At 35.4% G+C, this 5,436-nt stretch overlaps 1 pseudogene; it reads right to left on the minus strand.

Annotated features, from left to right (window-relative positions):
• Positions 1–898: 898 nt before the first annotated feature.
• The window catches only part of LOC107588094 (NXPE family member 4-like), a 13,555-nt pseudogene continuing 9,017 nt past the window's right edge, over positions 899–5,436 (minus strand).

The following is a 5,436-nucleotide window of genomic DNA, read 5'->3' on the forward strand; positions in this document are numbered from 1 at the left end:
TCGGTGCAAAGAATCTCAGTCGTGGTATTGAAGGTGGGAGAGAGCGCGTTGTACATTCACTCCCCCCACCTACAATCCCTGTCGGTACGAGACTCGAACCCACAACCTTTGGGTTATGAGTCTGACTCTCTAACCATTAGGCCATGACTTCGATCAGAGACAACGATCCAGTGTGGTCCAGCTGTTCTTTTGCGTTGCGCGGTTTAATCAGGTAACTTAGTGTCGTTTCATCACTGGGCTTTTAGTGTTTGTTTCCCACGTGTTACAGTAAAGCCGAGGTGATTAAAAGATACCCGCAACTCTAGTGTAAACGAGTAAAACAACATTTTTATTGCTCATATCTTTTGGACTGAACTGGTGCTGAATCGATCTTAAGCAGTAAAGATAAGCCAAATCTCTGCTTTTGTGATTTTCTTGGTGCAATTTAAGAACTAGGAGCAAATACTAGACTTTTGGGACTTCAGTCAAACTCCGTTAACTCTCATCCTCTGAACAGTATGTGTGTGTGTGTGTCTGTGTGCTTTTGGTAGTTTAGTGATAGTTTTAGTTAATGTATCCTTAGAGTCAGTGTTCGAACTATACCGTGGACTTTGGGGGAGTCCACTTTTTTTTTTATAAGGGGGGGTTGATTCATGCGTTTGCACGTGCCTCAAAAGAATGACTTACAAAGATACATAACAGCTACAAGTGTATGCACTACTTGTAGCACTATATAGGATAAATCACTATACAGGATTTACCCTATTATACTTTATCGACACAAATTGATAGGTGAAACAACAAACAGCCACCCACAAATAGTCTATAAACAATAGTCTTTGAGTTCACATGAACAACGGTTAAAGTTACTGGTCGTCAGGCTACAGAAGAATACCATAATTACTCCATTCAATTAGGCCTACCTACGACATCGAGAGTCACGCAGACCTATAACAACCCAGCCACAACACATAATTGCGAATAACATGCCTTACCTTAACACAGAATCGACCAGAGTCCAATGTTTATATTTTTTCTACGAATCTTTAAGTTAACACGTACTAAACATGAGTGGAATTTGCACCGCAGCGCCCCCACACCTTGATGCTCATGACAAGAATAGCATGTATAGTTATCTTTATTGAAGTGAATTAGGTTTAAATCGCCGTCGTGCACAAATGATATTTTTGCAATTTTACACATAATAATCCACGATGATCACATTACACAAAACTGAAATTGCATGTCAAAATAACACATTGTCAATATTTTTTGAGACCCCCCAAAATTTCACAAATCACGTTTTCAGGGGAGCACATGTCTTATTAAGGGGAGCCGAGCTCCCCCTAGCTCCCCTGTAGTTCACACCCTGCTTAGAGTTGCAAATAAATGCTTGTTTCATTATAAAGAATAATTGTCTTGTGTTGTGTATTTTAAAGTTAAAACTTTGCCCAGATCTTGTTACCTAGCTCATAGCTGAATAAATTATCACTAGCATGTATTAACCTGTGGCCTAGGGATAATACAAATATCAAAATTGTTAAGATATACTGAATTTAATGTTTGCTGGACGAATGGTTGATCAAGTGTAAACTATCAATTTTGAATCAAGTTTAATTAAGCTGATTTTGAATATTCAGATTCGATACCCTCTGAATTTAAAAGAGCTAATTTCTTACACTTGTAATTACCCCTTGTTAAGCCCTGTATTTAAAGTGTTGTCTGTCCCGTGTTTTCTTGTCTGGTGTTAAACATAATTCTGTACCTGAATGTCTCTCCGTGTGGTACTACATGTGTCTCCTGCCTGCCCTGTGTTACCCCTGTTTTGGATCATTAAAGACTGTTCTACGTATATCTCCTTTGTGTAGCGTCTGGACCAATCAAACACACAATTTTTCATTTGATTTAACAAATCAGTTATTCATTAAATTAACAAATCGTCACAGTCCCCTCACCCAATAAACTGGATGCCAGGATGTCTGCAACGACACCAGGCCCCCCCTGGTCCCCATGGCAACCACGACACCTCTGCTAGACCAGATCCATTTACGACCTAATGGCATGTTGAGAATTTCCCCTCGCACCACATTTTCCACAGGAAATCCACAATCCACTAATTAATTCATAGGAAAACCTTTCTTTGAATGAACACACATATCCTTCAGGTCACTGTGTATATTATTGCTGTCTTGTATATTATCTGTTGTATTGTAGACTATTTTTATGCATGCTTAACTACTCATTCATGTAACCTTACATATACCGTGTTTGGTCTCTATTAATTCGTATTCGGATGATCTAATTGAGAGTGTATATTGTATGTTTATACCTATGCAACATATTAGTGTTCTAAGAATCTTTATTAGTTTGTGCATCAACACCCCAAGCAAATTACCATGCTTAGAGACAAAGGGTCGTAAAACCCTCCAGCAAATGCCACCTCCCGCTTGGAATTTCCATCTTTCTCATTGGACAAGCCCATTTTGTTAGGCGGGAATCTTCTACAGCATAAAGGCCTCACATTCAGTGACCCGCCCAGAGTCGGTGGTTCTGTTAGGTTTGGATAAGATGTGAGCTCCAATGCTCCAGGAAAGTTTTGTGCCAGGCCTTCGGCCTTGAATTTCCATTCACAAAGATTCTCAGATGCAAACTGGTTCTTTTTCATCAACCAACTTCAGCAAAGATCAACTTGAACCTTTGGACTGCATCAAGCCTCTCTTTCAGACAGATGAGACGTGCAAGTATTCAAACTGAGTCTTATTAATTGATACATTAGGTATAATTTTCACCTTTTTACAAAGGTGTGTTTGAACTAAGAATTTGATGTTCCCTTCTGGCTGTAAATCTGCTGAATATGCAAATGTTTCCATAACTTCATATTCTTATTTCTCTTCTCTTTTACTGCGTTAAGCTTTAACCTTTTCCTATACAAACTGTGTGTGTGTGTGGGTGTGTATGTTAGACCAGTTTAAGTATTTATGTGTATGTTAGACCAGTTTATGTAGTATGTTGGACTAGTTTTAAGTGTTTATGTAGTTAATAAAGTCTTACTTGTATCACACTTGACGTTGTTCATTGTTTGCTCATAACTGGAGTCACTTAATCATGCAGATTTATGCTACAAGCTCTTTGTAGAATTGTACAGTAAGAAAGTTATAACCAGGAAATTAACATTCTTAGAATTGACAGACAGTTGACCCTGAGAGGTTAGCTAAATATCTACAGTGGATCTAAATATTTATAATTAATTATAACTAGTTATGATTAATTATTCATATTTCCCCATGAGCTGATTCGTTACATTTGTCTCAGTGATCCTTGATTCCAACACCGTAACAATATATTCTCCTAGTTTTTTATTTATTTATTTTTTGACCAACACATTCCTAATAATTGAATTACTACATTTTGGGTCATAAATACATTTGTCTTCAACCAGAAATTCCTGTTCACTCTTACAACCTTTTCAAATGATAAATTATATCTCAGTAAACGAACAAGACCATTCTGGATAGCTTTTACTATTGTAAGAAATTCCTTATGGACAACAGGAAAATTACATTTAGACTGATACAAAAATAAGCATTTCCTTGTGGATCTAGCATATCACAAAGATAATCAATACTTTTTTCACACCAATTCTTAAGAAAAATTGACTTGTTCTTTGCTAGAATATCAAACTAAATTGTGGCAAAACAAAGTTACCTTGCCAGCAGAGCCTGCTCATGGAATTTTAAAAGTTTTATGGGGAGCTTAAGGGAGAAGGCACAGGTTAACAAAAACTCGAGCCCTCCCACTTTTTAATAGATATTGTGTCGGATAAAATACCAAATAGAGTCTGGTGAATTAACACAATTCTTTATTCAATTCACTTTTAAAGTATTATTAATGTCAAAAAAAAAAAAAAGTCAAAACCATCATCTTTTTTTTTACCACATAAAACATATTTTTTTACATTTCTAAATCAATAAACTAATAATTTGTTTACATGTATTATCTTGGACAAATAATGAAAAATATGGGTATATGAAGTGAGACAGACTTTCGGCTTTTATTAAAATAACTCTACCAAGAAAAGATACTTCCCTTTAAAGCCAATTGTTAAATATTAGTTTTGCTAATTCTTCATTACTGATACATTCGAAGTAGTAGCCTCTTGATAATTTCCCAAAAGTGTGCATAACTTAATAGTTAGGTGACCTGAGCCAGGGGATTGGCCCTTCTTCATAGACTGCATTGCCTTGGTTCAGTCAAAGAAAGGTTGTTTTCGCAAACCATTTTAAACTTACTTTAGATTACTGAGTGCAAGGTTTAGTCTTTGTATTTGACAATTTCCATTATAATTCAAATTATATAATTTATTTAAAAAATAATATACATATGTATTCATCTTAAAGAGGTTTATGTTAATATTATCATCAATTTTTAAAGTTGCTAGAGAGTTCCTTTTTTATGTTTCTCTTTTCCAAAGCAAAGAAATAACTGGTGTTTTTCGCCCTAATTTCTAACCATTTAGCCCTAGATCTTATGCAGGCACCTTTAGCTAAACTGAAAGTGACAAAAGTGACTTTTGTACAGATCAAAGATAATTTGTAAAGATCATCTATTTCATTTCTCAGATTAGATAGATATGCTACCTCCTCTTTACTAAGGGTTTCTTTAGACAATAACAAGTCGAGGTCAAGAATATCTGGACATTTTTTGGAATTATCCAAAAACAAGAACAAGCTAAACAAGCTAATCAAGGTCTGAACGGTTACTAGAAAGCTACAGGCAGGTGAGTTTTAATTAGGGTTGGAGCTGAACTCTGCAGGGCTACAGTGTTTATTTACTTATTGTACACTGCAGGCCAAAAGTTTTATGGGCACCTAAGGGATAATACAATTCAGAGAATGTAAATGCTGTCATCATTTACACACCCTCATGTTGTTCCAAAACTGTATGACTGACTTTCTTTTGCATAAAACAAACAGACACTGGGGAATGTTTCAAGTCCATAGAGAAAAAGTAATCCAAATGTATGAAGAAAAAAAATACGTTTTGTTTCACAAAAGAAAGCAAATCATACAAGTGTGTATGTGTGTGTAACAGGGACATGAATATACAGTATATATATAACTTATCTTTAAAGTCATTTTTGATACTTGTTTGCCAATTGTTTTGATATTTTGATAGTTTATTATATGCCAAGACATTCATTCAATTTGTTAAGTGTTCAAATATACCTTTTGGGGCCTATGTATCCATTATTTTTCTCTTGATTCATTATTTCGTATAGTGTACTATAAATTCAATTTATATTAAATTTATGGTACGCATCAAGTCTTAAATAACATTTTATCAAAGTTATATCAGAGGTATTTAGACCACTGAATAACTTGCCTGGCACATTTTTTTCTAAATACTCAAACCACTGCCTTGTGGTGGAGTCTCCCAACAAGTAGACAATCTTGTTTC

This window comes from Sinocyclocheilus grahami, unplaced genomic scaffold (assembly GCF_001515645.1).
Source record: "Sinocyclocheilus grahami isolate Dianchi unplaced genomic scaffold, SAMN03320097.WGS_v1.1 scaffold98.1, whole genome shotgun sequence".
Taxonomy (NCBI): domain Eukaryota; kingdom Metazoa; phylum Chordata; class Actinopteri; order Cypriniformes; family Cyprinidae; genus Sinocyclocheilus; species Sinocyclocheilus grahami.